This window comes from Bos mutus, chromosome 8, assembly GCF_027580195.1.
Source record: "Bos mutus isolate GX-2022 chromosome 8, NWIPB_WYAK_1.1, whole genome shotgun sequence".
Classification (NCBI taxonomy): domain Eukaryota; kingdom Metazoa; phylum Chordata; class Mammalia; order Artiodactyla; family Bovidae; genus Bos; species Bos mutus.
The window spans coordinates 74,957,676-74,977,805 of NC_091624.1; the positions used below are offsets into that span (position 1 = coordinate 74,957,676).

At 40.4% G+C, this 20,130-nt stretch overlaps 1 long non-coding RNA gene across 1 annotated transcript in view; it reads left to right on the top strand.

The window, feature by feature from the left end:
* Positions 1-20,130, top strand: part of LOC138988987 (uncharacterized) — a 118,069-nt gene that overhangs the window by 10,375 nt on the left and 87,564 nt on the right. The window contains exon 2 of the long non-coding RNA XR_011465243.1: positions 19,081-19,228. This is a non-coding gene — a long non-coding RNA (uncharacterized lncRNA). The remainder of the gene's footprint in view (positions 1-19,080; positions 19,229-20,130) is intronic.

Sequence of the window (20,130 nt, forward strand, 5' to 3'; positions counted from 1 at the left end):
TTGTATTTCTTTTGGTGGAGTCTTTTCCATATGAATTGACAGACACCTGTCCAGAGGATTTCCCCTGGGGGAATCAGTGCTTTCCAGGTCCTTGCTCTTGTAGGGATGACAGAACTAGAGGCATGTTCACCACATTCTCCCATCAGTTCGGTGAGTCCTGTTCCACATACATGGGGGCGGGGGAGTGGGGGTGGGGGTGGTGGAGGACGGTTAAAGGCCTCTGCTGGGTCCTCCTAGGAGACCTCCGACTTAGGGAGGGTAAGTGGATGAGGGTGGCTGCCTTGTTAACAAAAAACAATTTACTGCTTTCTTGTTTGTTTAAGTCTTTTGGTGCCAGTTAGTGATTACTACTTAGTCAGCTGAAATATTTGATAGCAGCTCCTGAGAAGAACCAGAACCAGCTTGGATTTGGAAAGATATTTCATGCTCCTTCCAAGCCCAGACACTGGATCAGGAGCTCCTGAGCATGCAGAAGCCATGGCGGTTGGGGGTGCCCTTTATTGCAGATAGGACTTTATCACTTGGATTGACTGGTATATGAACAAAGGGGCTCTTCAGAGCCCTCCCAGAACAGAAGGCCTGGCCTACCCCCTCCTCCTGGCCTCTCCTTCGCCCCCAGCTGTTGTCTTTGGATTGTTAATTTCCATGCCTAGTTGTGGTCCCAGTTCGAAAAATCACCAAGATTACCCTTTTTGATTTTGGCTTGTTTTGTTTGAAGCTGACTGGAACTTTTGAAGCCAGTCAGCCTTTGGGGAACTCAGTGGCTCCACTGTGAAATACAAGGAATGCACCAGAGAGAAAACGAGCGGGATTTTATAATGTGTCTTTTCTTTTGCCCATCGTTTCTCCTAAACAAATGGCATCACGTCTTGTCTGATTTTTCTGGGGCAGAGAGAGGGTAGGGGGATGTTATAAAGAGTGCAAAAAGCAGAGAAACCTGCACCCTCCCACCCCCACACTCTTCTTTACCCCTAGGAGAACAAGTCTCTCCAGCACACCCACCCCTCTCCTGCCCTCTTCGCACTCAACCTTTGGCCTGAAAGAGCCACTTGTGGGCTGAAGGCTAGAGGATGCTTTCAAGAGAGGAAGGGGAGGTGTTTCCCAGGCTCCTGTTTTCTGTTTTGGGCCATTAACAGTGTTAACTGAATAAACCAACCACCAGGCACAGCTGTTTTATTCCAAATACTTGCTGATCCACACAATTTCTACAGAACTCCACAGTTGTTCTGGGCTCATAAAGGACATTTGAATAGATTGTTCTAATTCTGACTGGCACTGGAGTGTGGGATTCTGACCTCCCCGGAAACGACATTTTTCCAAGGGGAGAGATGGTAAATAGGATGTTTTCCTCCTCTTCCCTCCCCTTTATGGCCGATGCTCGCTGGGTTGAATTGTTTAGAGACCCGTTTCATACTCCATCTTCCTTTCGGAGAGGCTGCAACATTACAACTCAATTACCATATGGCAATATTTAGAAATGATCTGAATAAATGAAAGCAAACAAGCACATAAAGCACACACACACTCATATAATTTCTAGCTAAAAAGCTAATCTATTGAAAATGTAACTCTAAATTGGTAACTTCTCATTGCCACCCAGGGCCGACATGAGGTCAGTAGATCATTACACATTTCTTGGTACCGTTAAAATTTCTCCTAATGCAATTTGGAATAAATATGTGATATTAAAGGTATCATCTTTACAGCATCTCAATCCAGAGCACACTGAGGGCTTAAAGTGCTCTAGTGGGATGAAAGTTCTTTGCTCAAGTTGTGAAAACCTAACTCCCTTCTGCAGTGATTCTCAATTTTCCTTTTTCCTATTAGGACCACAAAACCACTAGAATTTGCTTCCTTTCAGAGTGCTGCTTTAGCACATATGGAGGACCTGTGGATCTTGGATGCAAGTCCTTGTGAGAGGTTAGCCTGGCCCAAGTAGCCTGCACTTTCCCACTCTTTTCAGACAGTTCAGATCATCTAACACTGTGTCTGAGTTGCCCTGAATGAAATGTGTGAGCCAAGATGGTAGTTAGGGTGACCACAAAGTGACTCTTTTTCAGGGCTTTCGGTAGGGAGTACCATGGTTATAGCCCGGTAGGATTCCTTTTTTTCACTCTTAAAGGTTACTTTTGGAAATGACCCACCAATTTGTGATTTCAGGGTTAAAAAGTATTGAGGCTTAAAAGCTGTCATTCTAAGTACCCTGTGTACGTCAACATTTCTATCGTTTATGGTGATGCTACCATAATGGGCTTTCCAGGTGGCACAGATGGTAAAGAATCTGCCTTCAATGTGGGAGACCCGGGTTTGATCCCTGTGCTGGGAAGATCCCCTGGAGAAAGAAATGGCAACCCACTCCAGTATTCTTGTCTGGAGAATTCCATGGACAGTACAGTCCATGGGGTGTTGAAGAGTCAGACAGGACTGAGCAATTAACACTTTCACTTTCACCTCATCACAAGTAGAGTTCTAGGCCTGCTGAGCTCTTAAAAAAAGGAGTAATAACTGTAGTTAGAAAACACTTCAATGTTTGGAAAATTAATGACTGTAATGTAATCATTAAAGAAAAAGTGAGATTCTTGCTCTACAGTCTGCCCCATCTGCTCTCTGAATAGATTTTTTTGGGGGGGAAGAGGGAGGAGGAGCACTATTTGTCCCCTCCTAATGACTGTCACATAATGTGTTGGAACTAACATATGTTATTGGTTCTTGTTCTTGAACTATTTGCTTTTCCTAAACAGAAACAGAATCAAGGTAAAGCAAAAAGAGGCATCTAGGGCACAAAATTTAAGGAAAGACTCTTAGGGTCATGCAAGTTTCAGGCCTGCTCCTAAACATGAGAATCCACTTTCCAGAAGCAACCCAGAACATCTTCACTCTGGACCTTGGACAGAGTAAATTCTTTAATTGTCTGCCCTCTGCTCTGTCACAAAGCCCTGCTAAGAGAAGAAATATTTATGAAGCATCATTCAAAGGATCACCTCTTTCTCTAGATAGGAAGATTCTATTCTTGGATCAGGTTATTCTCAGAACAATACCCAATTGAACTCTTTTTACGTTAGCTGCTTTCAGAATTATAGCTTATTTAATTTTCTTTTAATGGCATTCCCTTAGCTTTTATCTGAAAATAGTATTTTTAAAAAGCCAAATCACACCCATAACTTTATCTTTTGAAGAAAACTTGCTCAGAATGTTTCCTCTAGAATATTCAATGCTTCCTAAATTAATTCTTTTACAATTTCATACTAGGAAAATGTTACCTCCCTTGAGGAATAGTTATGACTCACCTTGTGATGGTTAATTTTATGTGTCAACTTGACTGGGCCATGGGGTGCCCTGATACTTGGTTAAACATTGTTCTAGGTGTGTATGTGAGGGTCTTTCTGGATGAAGTTAACGTTTGAGTTGGTTGACAAAAAAGCAGATTGTCCTCCCCTGGGTGGGTGGGTCTCATTCAGTCTCTTGAAGTCTTAATAGAACCAAAGGCTGAGCAAGAGAGAATTCACTCTCTGCCTGATGGTATTTGAGCTGGGATATCAGTCTCTCCTGCCTTTGTACTCAGACTGCAACTTACACCTTTGGCTTTGCTGGTTCTCATGCTGTTGGACTGTAGGTTGTGGGACCTCTCAGTCTTCATAATCACATGACCCAGTTCCTTTTAATAAATCTCTTTTTCTCTATGTTTCTTTTTCTCTATATGTCTTAGTGCTTCTGTTTCTTTGGAGAAACCTGAATAATGCACATCTTTTCTGAAAATTAAGCTTATGTACTTGTCTACATCCTCTTTTTGCTTTGGTTTTCAAACTTCTCAGCTTCCAGTTTGAAGCATATCTCTAACGTGTATGTTAACTATTACAATTTGTCTTACCTTTTTTGGGCCTGCAATGCAGGAGACCCTGGTTTGATTCCTGGGTCAGGAAGATCCCCTGGAGAAGGGATAGGCTATCTACTTCAGTATTCATGGGCTTCCCTGGTGGCTTAGTAAAGAATCTGCCTGAAATGTGGGAGACCTGAGTTCGATTCCTGGGTTGGGAAGATTCCCCTGGAGGAGGGCATGGCAACCTACTCCTGTATTCTTGCTTGGTGAATTCCCATGGACAGAGGAGCCTGGCAGGCTACAGTCCATGGTGTCACAAAGAGGTGGACATGACTGAGCAACTAAGCACAGCACACATACATAATGAACATAACATAAACTGCATGGCTTATAGACAACAAACATTTACTTCCATTTATTTCTCATAGTTCTGGAGGTCTGGGAAGTTCAATACCAAGGCACCATCAGTTTCAGTATCTAAGATTCAGGTTCAGTGTCCAAAATTCAGAAGCTGTCTTTTCATTGTAACCTCCCATGGCAGAAGGACAAGAGAGCTCTCTGGAGCCTCTTTGATAAGGGTACTTATCCCTTTCATGAGGGCTCTACCCTCATGACCTAATCCCCGCCAAAGGCCCCATCTCCTAATATCACCACTTTGAGTGTTAGGGTTTCAATGTAATTTTGAGGGGGACACAAGCATTCAGTCATTGTAGTCTGCCTTTTTGTCTTCATCTTGGAATTGACTTTCTACTTTTATCCATAGTGAAGTTGCTCAGTCGTGTCTGACTCTTTGAGACCCCATGGACGGTAGCCTACCAGGCTCCGCCATCCATGGGATTTTCCAGGCAAGAATATTGGAGTGGGCTGCCATTTCCTTCTCCAGGGGATCTTCCCAACCCAGGGATCAAACCTGGGTCTCCTGTATTGTAGACAGATGCTTTATCATCTGAGCGACCAGGGAAGCCCATATCCATACTTTCATCCATACTTTTGTCTAGTTTGTATCTTTAAATAAAAATATTTAACTTTTCTTGAATGCTTGTCAGGTGACGAGTATATTCTAAGCACTTGCTGAAGATTACTCCATTTAACCCTAAAACAACCCTACCAGTTTATTATCCCTGTTGTATATGAGAAGAAATTGAGGCCTGGAGTAATTCAGTAATTTGTCCAAGGTCAAGTAAGGATACAGCCAGTTTGAATTTGGACAACCTTATTCTGAAATCAGTATTTTTATTCAGTATCTATGTGACATTTGTTTGAATGCATTAGTATAACCATTATTTTCCCTGTCTTTATATAAACCATTTCAGATATTTTGAGTGAGAGATGCATATATATATTTAATTTAATTTTCTTCTGTTTCAAATTTATATTAAGACTTGAATTACAAGGCTATTTAATTCCTTAATATCTCTCTGCTATATGATTTTCTAGTTGAACTTTTTAATCTTGAACAAATTCAAGCTTACAGAGGAGTTTGCAAGAACAATACAATGAATCCTTGGATACTTTTCACATAGATTCTTCAATTGTTTAGACTTTTGGAATATGTTTTTGCTTTAGTGCTTTTATTTATATCTGTCTTTATTACTACTTTTCTTTTAATTTTCTGAACTGTTTGAAATTAAGTTATAGCCATCTTGACCTTTTACCACTGACTATATCAACACAGATATTTGAAGAACAAAGATATGTTCTTATATGATTATCAAGTTCAGGGACTTTAAAATTTATAATTATTCAGATTTCACCAGTTATCCCTAATATATTTTATAGTATTTGTTTCTCTCTTTCTTCCTTTTTTTTCCCATCTGTTCTGTCTAGAGTTTTTCCTATTTCCTTCTTTTTTCCCTTTCCAACTTCCTTCATTCTCCTCCCTCCTCCTTTCTCTCACTCTCTCTCTATCTCTGTCTGTCTCTTTACTATCCAGGATCTAGTCTAGGACTGTACATTTAATTGGCATGCCTGGCTATGTGCTTTGAACGTTCTGAGTTTTAAGTTTCGTCACTCAGTCATGTCTGACTCTTTGTGAACCCATGGACCATAGCCTGCCAGGCTCCTCTGTCCATGGGGATCCTCCAGGCAAGAATATTAGAATAGGTTGCCATTTCCTCCTCTAGGGAATCTTCCCAACCCAGGAATCAAACCCAGGTCTCCTGTATTGCAGGCAAATTCTTTACCCTCTGAGTCACCAAGGAAGCCCTCAAATACTTACTTACTTTCTCTCCCCACCAAGCCAGTTATCCTCCAGTCTTTCCTTCCTAGAGAAGATCTACTTTTCCTACCTGTTTCTTAAAGGAGCTGTGTTCTGTTACTTGCAGACATTTAGAAACCATCAGAAACAACATGCATCAAAAATTCAAACTAAGTTTTTTTCTTTACTTTTGCATTGGAAAACTTTCTAACCTCTATTATAGATCAAATTTGATTACTTTTCCCCCCAAAGCTATGTAAGATCAACAAAGCCAAAAGCAGAGGAGTACAATTTGAAGACCAAATTGAGTAGGAGTGTTTCAGGGTACATGTTTCTGTGAGTGAATACATGTAACACTTCTTAATAAAAGGAATCATCAAATCAGCACATCTTGGTATCAAATATAATTGTATTTGAGACAACATTATCTTCTAATTTTGAAGCAGTTAGGACAGAAGCAAAAAAGATTATAAAAGTGAAAAACAAGGCCATTTCAGTAAACTAGAACACATACTCAAAGCTCATTCAAAGCATTGTTTATGTTTAAACTCTTGAATTATGATGGGCACAATGCAAGGAACAGACAAGCAATTTTCCATCGACCTCCCTCATAAGGAACAGCATTTTCAATTCATATAAAATTATTTTATGCCAAAATTATATTTTCTATTACTTTACAATGCAATTTAGGTAGTTTTCATTTTTAAAAATTCATTTCCATTAGTTGGTTGAATATTTTAACACTCTAATTTTAAGGCTCTGTTCTCTCCACCCCCAATCTTCATGTCAAATATTTAATGATCTATAAATATTTAGAAAGTTCCAAAGTAGCATACTATTAAAAGCAAACCTATAAGGAAGTCTGATAGTATTTGAATAATCTCTCTTAACTTATCTCTTTGTAAATTTGGATATATAAATATTGAATTTTCTCACCCATCATTTTATTACATTTTTCCACCCCTTTTACAATCTGGTAGGGAGTACAAATTCTGTTACTCACTGGATAGGTTACTGGACAGGAAGTGTTGACTAAGTACTGGCAGATTAATAGGAAGAGGAGGTCTTTTGTAAAAATAGTATCAGGGAATTTTATATAGTAATGAATAATACTTAGACCCATTCCACCCAGTTGAGTGCTCGTGAGTTGTCATATTTGTCTTCCAGTTAGGGTTAGCAGAGTACATCATGAGAAACACTGGGCTGGATGAAGCACAAGCTGGGATCAAGATTGCTGGGAGAAATATCAATAAACTCAGATATGCAGATGACAGAAAGTGAAGAAAGTGAAGAAGAAACTTATGGCATAAAGTGAAGAAGAACTAAAGAGTCTCTTGATGAAAGTGAAAGAGGAGAGTGAAAAAGTTGGCTTAAAGTTCAACATTCAGAAAACTAAGATCATGGCATCTGGTCCCATCATGGCAAATAGATGGGGAAGCATTGGAAACAGTGGCAGACTTTATTTTGGGGGGCTCCAAAAGCACTGCAGATGGTGACTGCAGCCATGAAATTAAAAGATGCTTGCTCCTTAGAAGAAAAGTTATGACCAACGTAGACAGCATATTCAAAAGTAGAGAGCATTACTTTGACAACAAAGGTCCGTCTAGACAAAGCTATGGTTTTGCCAGTACTCATGTATGGATGTGAGAGTAGGACTATAAAGAAAGCTGAACACTGAAGAACTGATGCTTTTGAACTCTGGTGTTGGAGAAGACTCTTGAGAGTCCCTTGGACTGCAAGGAGATCCAACCAGTTCATCCTAAAGGAAATCAGTCCTGAATATTCATTGGAAGGACTGATACTGAAGCTGAAACTCCAGTCCTTTGGCCACCTCATACAAAGAGCTGACTCCTTGGAAAAGACCCTGATGCTGGGAAAGATTGAAGGCATGAGGAGGAGGGGACAACAGAGGATGAGATGGTTGGATGGCATCACTGACTCAATGGACATGAGTTTGAGTAAACTTCAGGAATTGATGATAGACAAGGAGGCCTGGCATGCTGCAGTCTGTGGGGTCACAGAGTCAGACACGACTGAGCTACTGAATTGAACTTGGGTTAGAGCATTTGTGTTCCTGTGGAGGCAGTGGGGTCCACAAGAAAGAGCAACCATCTGGGAATCAGGAGACACTGGTTTCTGCTTGGCCTTCATCACTGAAACACTGTATGCCATGAATCTGGAGTTTCACCTCTCTGGAGTTCAATCCTCACCTTCAGTGTGGTGAACTAGATGATCTCTCATTTTCTTTCTAGCAGTGTACACAATACTAAGAGATCTAGACATTTGATGGAAGCATAGAACTGTTTATTGACATGTTTTGATTGGTATTTATGGTTGCTCAGACATTAAAGAATCTGCCTGCAATGCAGGAGACCCAGGTTTGATCCCTGTGTTGGGAAGATTCCCCTGGATAAGGGAATGACCACCCACTCCAATATTCTTGCCTGGAGAATCCCCATAGACAGAAGAGCCTGGTGGGCTATAGACTGTGGTATCACAAAGAGTCAGACATGACTGAGCAACTCACATTTATGCTCAAGCAATAACTTTCTATTTAATGTTGATTTATCTTTATTTTTCCAATGGTTTGCCAATGCTTTCCTGGATATGAATCCAGGTAAGTATCTTAATTTACAGATAGAAGAAAATAGTTGAGCATAATGTGGATATATTGAATTTAGGTTAAACAGACTCTTGAGAGTCCCTTGGACTGCAAGGAGATCCAACCAGTCCATCCTAAAGGAGATCAGTCCTGGGTGTTCATTGGAAGGACTGATGTTGAAGCTGAAACTCCAATACATTGGCCACCTGATGCGAAGAGCTGACTCATTGGAAAAGATCCTGATGCTGGCAAAGATTGAGGGCAGGAAGAGAAGGGGATGACAGAAGATGAGATGGTTGGATGGCATCACCAACTCAATGGACATGGGTTTGGGTGGACTCTAGGATTTGGTGATGGACAGGGAGGCCTGGCATGCTGTGGTTCATGGGGTAACAGAGTCGACATGACTGAGTGAACTGAACTGAACTTTTCATTGAAATTTTAAATTTAAAAAAGAATTTAAAGGGATACCTTTATTCAGAATGCCTTTCTGTAGGACTATATTTTTTAGATTGGGTCTCAGCTTTTTAGCCTTCTAAATGAGGAGCTGATGCCTATTCTGGAATAGCACACGGGATTATCTGAAGTACTGACTCTAAGCCTCAGCAGGGAAAAGCACTTGCCATGGTTAAGAACCAATGTCTAGCAAAGTTAAGAGAAGCACTCAATGCCTTCCATTTCATGGACTTGGACAGAACACCATTAAGAGTCTTTCCTAAGTATAGTCTTCTTCCACAGTTAGCTGTCCATTGAATAATCCAGTTGCCTAACCCACAATCTGGAGGTGATTCTTGCTGCCTTCCCTTCCCTCATCTCCCCACTAGCAAAATTAATCACCGGAATCTTTCTATTTACTTCCGAAGTCATTCATTACCACTGTCCTCATCTGAAGAACCAGCATCTCTCATCTGAACCACTGTCTCCCTCTGATAATGGGCTACACAACAGGTGGTCTAAGCATGTGCTTAGGGTACCAGCAAGATGGGAACACATTTCCTCCCCCTGCCGCATAAACACACAAAATGACTAAAAAAGGGGGAAAAGCTATTTTAATATCAGCACTCATGCTCATCTGGGTCATTTAAAGATGAAAAATTGCTATATAATGGTATATGATTGCTTGTGTTTTGCATTATAGAACAGTATTCTTATATATGTGTATGTGTGTTGAGGGGGTCGGTTGGGCAACATAACTTTGTTTTATGAAATAGTATCTTTAAAATTCTGATTCTTGCCCTGCCTCTAATCTATATTGCAGCAGAATAATCTTCTATCTCTCTCTTTTTTTTTTTTTTTTCCTTTGAGAACACAGTAAAATCTCACTAATTCAGACTGCATTAACTATCATGATTCATGAACTGAGTAAATTTACATTGGTATTATCTATTTTTATAAAAAAGGTATACTTAGAAATTAAGCTTATAAACCAAAATAATCTTTTCAAAGCAAATTTTGATCTTGTTACTTCCTGCTTCTCCCTCCCCTTAGGCTAAATCTTAAACTCCTTATTATGGCCATGTATACTCTGGGTCCCTGCCTGCTTCCTCCTACCTCACATTTCTCCACATTTTCCCTTTCTCTTTTGGGTCCAGTCATGTTGTATGTGTTGGTCACTCATTATGTCCGACTCTGTGACCCCAAGGACTGTAGCCTTCCAGGCTCCTCTGTCCATGGAATTCTCCAGGCAAGAATACTGGGTTGCCATGACCTTCTGCAGCGGATCTTCTTGACCCAGGAATCAAACCTAGGTCTCCCTGATTGCAGGTTGGTCTATGTCAGTTCCCCTAAAGGTACTGTGTAGTAATTTATCCCTCTCCCTGCAAAGCTATTCTGCTTCTTTCCCTTTAGCATTTAATACTGTGACTCATACTTTGATCTCAGCTCAAACATCTCTTACTTGAGGACTCTTTCTCAGCCTTCCGGATGAGATCAGAAGCTGCCATATTCTTGCTTTATATCACAGAATTTTGTTCTTACTGTTTTTATGAAATTTATTTATTTTTTAAATGAAGGTTAATTGCTTTACAGAATTGTGTTGGTTTCTGCCAAACATCAACATGAATCAGCCATAGGTATACATGTTATTTGAGTTGTATCTCTCTCTTTGTTCACTATTGTTCCAGGGGCACCAGGTTAACATCAGGCTCAATAAATACTGGTGGAGGAGATGGATGCTTCTCTAATTTCATGCAATCTAGGATTCCTCAGGAAAGTAGTAGAGGAGATGCAATCTAAAGAAGTTAGAGCCTTATTCTCAATAGTCTTTGATCATAGTATAAATTCAACACCAACAGTTAGTTGTTGTGAAATATCCCAAGTTTTTAGAAGTTCTTAATTATAATAATTGCTTCATTCATTTCTCACATTCATTTCTCACCTTTTTCAAACTTTTTGTGGCCAAACAGAACTCTTGAAGTCTTCCTCCCGTCCCTCGCTGAATAATATAAACATATTCCTCTCCCAGCAATCTGTCTTAATGACTTAAATCCTTAAGGTCTGCCTTTGCTCCATCCCTTCTCAGTTCAGTTCAGTTCAGTTCAGTCACTCAGCCATGTCCGACTCTTTGCTACCCCATGAATCACAGCACGCTAGGCATCCCTGTCCATCACCAACTCCCAGAGTTCACTCAAACTCATGTCCATCGAGTCAGTGATGCCATCCAGCCATCTCATCCTCTGTCGTCCTCTTTTCCTCCTGCCCCCAATCCCTCCCAGCATCAGTCTTTTCCAATGAGTCAACACTTCACATGAGGTGGCCAAAGTACTGGAGTTTCAGCTTTAGCATCAGTCCTTCCAAAGAACACCCAGGATTGATCTCCTTTAGAATGGACTGGTTGGACTCCTTGCAGTCCAAGGGACTCTCAAGAGTCTTCTCCAACACCACAGTTCAAAAGCATCAATTCTTCGGTGCTCAGCCTTCTTCACAGTCCAACTCTCACATCCATACATGACCACAGGAAAAACCATAGCCTTGACTAGATGGACCTTTGTTGGCAAAGTAATGTCTCTGCTTTTGAATATGCTATCTAGGTTAGTCATAACTTTCCTTCCAAGGAGTAAGTGTCTTTAATTTCATGGCTGCAATACCATCTACAGTGATTTTGGAGCCCTCAAAAATAAAGTCAGCCACTGTTTCCACTGTTTCCCCATCTATTTGCCATGAAGTGATGGGACCAGATGCCATGATCTTCGTTTTCTGAATCTTGAGCTTTAAGCCAACATTTTCACTCTCCTCTTTCACTTTTATCAAGAGGCTTTTTAGTTCTTCTTCAATTTCTGACATAAGGGTGATGTCATTTGCATATCTGAGGTTATTGATATTTTCCCAGCAATCTTGATTCCAGCTTGTGCTTCTTCCAACCCAGTGTTTCTCATGATGTACTCTGCATAGAAGTTAAATAAACAGGGTGACAATATACAGCCTTGACATATTCCTGTTCCTATTTGGAACGTCTGTTCTTCCATGTCCAGTTCTAACTGTTGCTTGCTGACCTGCATATAGGTTTCTCAAGAGGCAGGTCAGGTGGTCTGGTATTCCCATCTCTTTCAGAATTTTCCACAGTTGATTGTGATCACACAGTCAAAGACTTTGGCATAGTCAGTAAGGCAGAAATAGATGTTTTTCTGGAACTCTCTTGCTTTTTCCATGATCCAGTGGATGTTGGCAATTTGATCTCTGGTTCCTCTGCCTTTTCTAACTTGAACATTTGGAAGTTCATGGTTCACGTATTGCTGAAGCCTGGCTTGAGAATTTTGAACATTACTTTACTAGCGTGTGAGATGAGTGCAGTTGTGTGGTAGTTTGAGCATTCTTTGGCATTGCCTTTCTTTTAGATTGGAATGAAAACTGACCTTTTCCAGTCCTGTGACCACTGCTGAGTTTTCCAGATTTGCTGGCATATTGAGTGCAGCACTTTCACAGCATCATCTTTCAATATTTGGAATAGCTCAACTAGAATTCCATCACCTCCACTAGCTTTGTTCGTAGTGATGCTTTCTAAGGCCCACTTGACTTCACATTCCAGGATGTCTGGCTCTAGGTCAGTGATCACACCATCGTGATTATCTGGGTCGTGAAGCTCTTTTTTGTACAGTTCTTCTGTGTATTCTTGCCACCTCTTCTTAATATCTTCTGCTTCTGTTACATCCATACCATTTCTGTCCTTTATCGTGCCCATCTTTGCATGTAGTGTTCCCTTGGTATCTCTAATTTTCATGTAGAGATCTCTAGTCTTTCCCATTCTGTTGTTTTCCTCTATTTCTTTGCATTGATTGCTGAGGAAGGCTTTCTTATCTCTCCTTGATATTCTTTGGAACTCTGCATTTAGATGCTTATATCTTTCCTTTTCTCCTTTGCTTTTGGCTTCTCTTCTTTACACAGCTATTTGTAAGTCCTCCTCAGACAGCCATTTTGCTTTTTTGTATTTCTTTTTCTTGGGGATGGTCTTGTTCCCTGTCTCCTGTAGAATGTCACGAACCTCCATCCATAGTTCATCAGGCCCTCTGTCTCTCAGATCTAGTCCCTTAAATCTATTTCTGACTTCCACTGTATAATCATAAGGGATTTGATTTAGGTCATACCTGAATGGTCTAGTGGTTTTCCCCACTTTCTTCAATTTAAATCTGAATTTGGCAATAAGGAGTTCATGATCTGGGCCACAGTCAGCTGCCGGTCTTGTTTTTGCTGACTGTATAGAGCTTCTCCATCTTTGATGCAAAGAATATAATCGATCTGATTTCAGTGTTGACCATCTGGTGATGTCCATGTGTAGAGTCTTCTCTTGTGTTGTTGGAAGAGGATGTTTGCTATGACCAGTGCGTTCTCTTGGTAAAACTCTATTAGCCTTTGCCCTGCTTCATTCTGTATTCTAAGGCCAAATTTGCCTGTTACTCCAGGTGTTTCTTGACTTCCTACTTTTGCATTCCAGTCCCCTGTAATGAAAAGGACATCTTTTTGGGGTGTTAGTTCTAAAAGGTCTTGTAGGTCTTCATAGAACCGTTCAACTTCAGCTTCTTCAGCGTTACTGGTCGGGGCATAGACTTGGATTACTGTGATGTAATGGTTTGCCTTGGAAATTAACAGAGATCATTGTGTCATTTTTGAGATTGCATCCAACTTCTGCATTCCAGATTCTTTTGTTGACCATCATGGCCACTCCATTTCTTCTGAGGGATTCCTGCCCGCAGTAGTAGATATAATGGTCATCTGAGTTAAATTCACCCATTCTAGTCCATTTTAGCTCGGTGATTCCTAGAATGTAGATGTTTACTCTTGCCATCTCCTGTTTGACCACTTCCAATTTGCCTTGATTCATGGACCTAAGATTCCAGGTTCCTATGCACTATTGCTCTTTACAGCATCGGACCTTGCTTCTATCACCAGTCACATCCACAACTGGGTATTATTTTTGCTTTGGCTCCATCCCTTCATTCTTTCTGGAGTCATTTCTCCACTGATCTCCAGTAGCATATTGGGCACCTACTGACCTGGGGAGTTTCTCTTTCAGTATCCTATCATTTTGCCTTTTCATACTGTTCATGGGGTTCTCAAGGCAAGAATACTGAAGTGGTTTGCCATTCCCTTTTAGTGGACCACATTCTGTCAGATCTCTCCACCATGACCCCTTGGGTGGCCCCACAGAGCATGGCTTAATTTCATTGAGTTAGACAAGGCCGTGGTCCATGTGATTAGATTGACTAGTTTTCTGTGATTATGGTTTCAGTGTGTCTGCCCTCTGATGCCCTTTTGCAACACCTACTGTCTTACTTGGGTTTCTCTTACCTTGGACGTGGGATATCTCTTCACGGCTGCTCCAGCAAAGCACAGCCATTGCTCCTTACCTTGGACGAGGGCTATCTCCTCACTGCCGCTCCTCTATTCCTTCTACCCTCAACCAAATCCATCTAACAGAAAAGATTATTGGCTCTAAAAAATACATCTGGTGTCTGACTCTTCTCACCTTCTCTGCTATCATCCCATTTCTAGTCATAAATATCTTTCACCTGTACAACTTTAATATGTTTCCTATTGTTGTCCCTGATTCCAGTCCTGCCTCCCTTGATCTGATCATCTTGGAATGGCCAAAGTAATTTTTTAATGAAACATATTAGACCATATCATGCCCTTATTCACACTTTCCTTTGCTTTTTTGACTTGATTTACCCTTTATATGAAATGCTATTATTTACCATTGCTTCTTGCCTACAACTCTGCTGTCATCTTTTACCACTCCACTCCCCTCTCTTGATAATTTCTAGTCACATAATGGCCTCCTTGTAATTCTTCAACTACAAAATACCGAGTCTCACTTGAGGACATTCATGCTTTCTGTCCACTTTGCCTGGTATTCTATTCCCTATCTCATGGCATATGTTTCTCCTTCTCAATATTCAGGTCATAGCTCAAAGACCATGCTCTAAAAGACCTTGCCTGGCCACATGATCTGAAAGTGTCCCCTCCACCCCACCATCATTCTCTATCTTCTTATAGCCAGCTTTGTTTTCTTGATAGCATTTACAACCACTTAAAATTATTTTAGATGTGGTCCACTGGAAAAGGGAATGTGGTCCACTGGATAAGGGAATGGCAAACCACTTCAGTATTCTTGCCTTGAGAACCCCATGAACAGTATGAAAAGGCAAAAAGATAGGACACAGAAAGATGAATTACCCAAGTCGGTAGGTGCCCAATATGCTACTGGAGATCAGTGGAGAAATGACTCCAGAAAGAATGAAGGGATAGAGCCAAAAAAACAATACCCAGTTGTGGATGTGACTGGTGATAGAAGCAAGGTCTGATTGCTGTAAAGAACAGTATTGCATAGGAACCTGGAATCTTAGGTCCATGAATCAAGGCAAATTGGAAGTGGTCAAACAGGAGATGGCAAGAGTTAACGTCAACATTCTAGGAGGCGGTGAACTAAAATGGACTGGAATGGGTGAATTTAACTCAGATGACCATTATATCTACTACTGTGGGCAGGAATCCCTTAGAAGAAATGGAGTAGCCATCATAGTCAACAAGAGAGTCCAGAATGCAGTACTTGGATGCAATCTCAAAAACGACAGAATGATCTCTGTTCGTTTCCAAGGCAAACCATTCAATATCATGGTGCTGAAGAAGCTGAACGGTTCTATGAAGACCTTCAAGACCTTCTAGAACTAACACCCCAAAAAGATGTCCTTTTCATTACAGGGGACTGGAATGCAAAAGTAGGAAGTCAAGAAACACCTGGAGTAACAGGCAAATTTGGCCTTGGAATACAGAATGAAGCAGGGCAAAGGCTAATAGAGTTTTACCAAGAGAACGCACTGGTCATAGCAAACATCCTCTTCCAACAACACAAGAGAAGACTCTACACATGGACATCACCAGATGGTCAACACTGAAATCAGATCGATTATATTCTTTGCATCAAAGATGGAGAAGCTCTATACAGTCAGCAAAAACAAGACCGGCAGCTGACTGTGGCCCAGATCATGAACTCCTTATTGCCAAATTCAGATTTAAATTGAAGAAAGTGGGGAAAACCACTAGACCATTCAGGTATGACCTAAATCAAATCCCTTATGATTATACAGTGGAAGTCAGAAATAGATTTAAGGGACTAGATCTGAGAGACAGAGGGCCTGATGAACTATGGATGGAGGTTCGTGACATTCTACAGGAGACAGGGAACAAGACCATCCCCAAGAAAAAGAAATACAAAAAAGCAAAATGGCTGTCTGAGGAGGACTTACAAATAGCTGTGTAAAGAAGAGAAGCCAAAAGCAAAGGAGAAAAGGAAAGATATAAGCATCTAAATGCAGAGTTCCAAAGAATATCAAGGAGAGATAAAAAAAGCCTTCCTCAGCAATCAATGCAAAGAAATAGCGGAAAACAATACAATGGGAAAGACTCGAGATCTCTTCAAGAAAATTAGAGATACCAAGGGAACATTTCGTGCAAGGATGGGCTTGATAAAGGACAGAAATGGTATGGACCTAACAGAAGCAGAAGATATTAAGAGGTGTCAAGAATACACAGAGGAACTGTACCAAAGGGGTCTTCACAACCCGGATGATCATGATGGTGTGACCACTCCCCTAGAACCAGACATCCTGGAATATGAAGTCAAGTGGGCCTTAGGAAGCATCACTATGAACAAAGCTAGTGGAGGTGATGGAATTCTGGTTGACCTATTTCAAATCCTAAAAGATACCTCTGTGAAAATGCTGCAATATATGCTAGCAAATTTGCAAAACTCCGCAGTGGTCACAGGACTGGAAAAGGTCAGTTTTCATTCCAATCCCAAAGAAAGGCAATGCCAAAGAATGCTCAAACTACCACAAAATTGCACTTATCTCATATGCTAGCAAAGTAATGCTCAAAATTCTCCAAGCCAGGCTTCAGCAATACATGAACTGTGAACTTCCAGATGTTTAAGCTGGTTTTAGAAAAGACAGAGGAACCAGAGATCATTGCCAACATCCGCTGCTGTTGCTGCTGCTAAGTCACTTCAGTCGTGTCTGACTCTGTGCGACCCCATAGATGGCAGCCTACCAGGCTCCCCTGTCCCTGGGATTCTCCAGGCAAGAACACTGGAGTGGGTTGCCATTTCCTTCTCCAATGCATGAAAGTGAAAAGTGAAAGTGAAGTCGCTCAGTCATGTCCAACTCTTAGCTACCCCATGGACTGCAGCCCACCAGGCTCCTCCATCCATGGGATTTTCCAGGCAAGAGTAGCTCATGGAAAAAGCAAGAGAGTTCCAGAAAAACATCTCTTTCTGCTTTATTGACTATGCCAAAGTCTTTGACTGTGTGGATCACAATCAACTGTGGAAAATTCTGAAAGAGATGGGACTACCAGACCACCTGATGTGCCTCTTGAGAAATCTGTATGCAGATCAGGAAGCAACAGTTAGAACTGGACATGGAACAACAGACGGGTTCCAAATAGGAAAAGGAGTTCGTCAAGGCTGTATATTGTCACCCTGCTTATTTAACTTGTATACAGTGTATGTCATGAGAAATGCTGGGGTGGAAGAAGCACAAGCTGGAATCAAGATTGCCTGGGAAAATATCAATACCTCAGATATGCAGATGACACCACCCTTATGGCAGAAAATGAAGAACTAAAGCACCTCTTGATGAAAGTGAAAGAGGAAAGTGAAAATGTTGGCTTAAATCTCAACATTCAGAAAACTAAGATCATGGCATCCTGTCCCAGCACTTCATGGTAAATAGACGGGGAAACAATGGAAACAGTGGCAGACTGTATTTTGAGGGGCTCCTAAATCACTGCAGATGGTGACTTTAGCCATGAAATTAATAAGACACTTACTCCTTGGAAGGAAAGTTATGACCAATGTAGACAGCATATTGAAAAGCAGAGACATTACTTTGTCAACAAAGTTACATCTAGTCAAGGCTATGATTTTTCCAGTAGTCATGTATGGATGTGAGAGTTGGACTGTAAAGAAAGCTGAGCACCAAAAAGTTGATGCTTTTGAACTGTGGTGTTGGAGAAGACTCTTGAGAGTCCCTTGGACTGCAAGGAAATCCAATCAGTTCATCCTAAAGGAGATCAGGCCTTTCTGTTCATTGGAAGGACTGATGTTGAAGCTGAAACTCCAATTCTTTGGTTACCTGATGCGAAGAGCTGACTCCTTGAAAAAGACCCTGATACTGGGAAAGATTGAGGGCAGCTGGAGAAGGGGACGACAGAGGATGAGATGGTTGGATGGCATCACCGACTCAATGGACATGACTTTGAGTGAACTCTGGGAGTTGGTGATGGACAGGGAGGCCCTGCATGCTCTAGTCTATGAGCTTGCAAAGAGTTGGGCAGGACTGAGTTACTGAACTGAACTGAAAATTATTTTATCAGTTTATAATATATTTTTTTTATTATTTTCTGCACTGACATATGGTGTTCAGAGAGAAAAACTCCTAATTGCCTTGTTTACTGTTTTTTTGTTTTTGTTTTTTTTTTTTGCTTTTAGAATAATGCCTGTAAGTGTGGTAGTTATGCAAAATATATTTGTTGAATGAATGAATGGAGATTCACTTCAGATTAGATTCATGCTGGGCAAAGACTGAAAAATAACAAAAGTGTTTCTTGAAAACCATTTTAAATCATCTTAGTCCTGTGATTACTTTTAAGCTTTCCCTGTTCCAGGCCTCTATAGTATATAGAGGTTTACTCACAGCTTTACCTTGGAGCATAATCAGTCAAGTGATTGTTTTTGAGGAGTGAAATTTCACAATGGGTTGCATAATTTACATGATTATAACCTTTAGTGTTTGACTTTTTCTCAGAAGAGAGTTTTGTTAAAATAGGTATCTACATGTTGGCTTTCCTGGGACTGGTCAATCAGCTGATTACTTAGAACTCGTTTTTTTTTTTTTTTTTTTTCCCCATCTTCTTAGTTTCATTCTCAATAATTCCAATCTAAAATTCACATTTTTTGCTGTTTTATTGAAGGGCACAAGAAACCCTCATATTCATCGAGCATTGGATTCCTAGTCACTGACAGGTTACTGGAATGACTGCGTCATCATTTCCACCAGGACCATCTTTTGACCTTTATGCCTGCTGGTACTGATTACCACTGGGTGGCACCTATTAGATGGTAAGGCAAAATGCTGGCTGATGGACTTTTTGCTTTTAATTTGTGAAGGAGTCATGGAAAAATTGTAAAATGAGTGTATAAAAGTCAAGGGCTGGTGAAATTTGAGTAATTTTTTTTAAAGATACATGAGAAAAGAAAATCATCAATATGTAATACGTAATGGTAACTTGCATTTCCTCAAAACAATGCATAACTCAAAAAACCATTGCATGTATGATAATTAAGCAATAGAAGTAGATTTTATCACTTGCCTACTGTGCTCTGGACTTTAGTTAGGTTAACGTTTTTAGTGAATATCTTGGTTATTTTATCATATGCGTCTTTGTTATTGAAATGGAAAAATCTAGATAAATGAGAGTTTCATTTAGTTGTATTAAGATAAAATGAGAATTACTTTACTTTATCAGAGTAGCAAATACCTATGGTAATATATCAAATCGTACATAACTGCTTATAATAAACATCAACCATCCTTCTTTCTATTTCTAGCCAGATTCCATAAGGAAAACTTAAAAAAAAACACAAACTTTATAAAGCCATTATTTAAATACAGAAATATGAAATTATTTTGAGTTAAATAGATATGGTCTTTCTAGGAAGATTAATATGCAAAAATAATGTGATGTTGGCATGATTCTGTACACTTGTTTCAAACTACAATGGATACCTAGGAATGAAATCTTAGACATCTGTTAAAAATTCTCTTTAAATTGTGTACAAGATGCTTAAGCTTCTGGAAGTCCTTTCGTATAAGTAATTCAACTGGTAAAGAAGGGGTAGGGAAGAGGGAGAAAGAAGGAGAATGAGTGACAGGAAAGTCAAAGAACAGCAAGTGATGGAGAAATGGACAGAGAAGATCTTGGTGTTGATCTTCAGACTTCACTGTCTAGGATCTCTGGTCA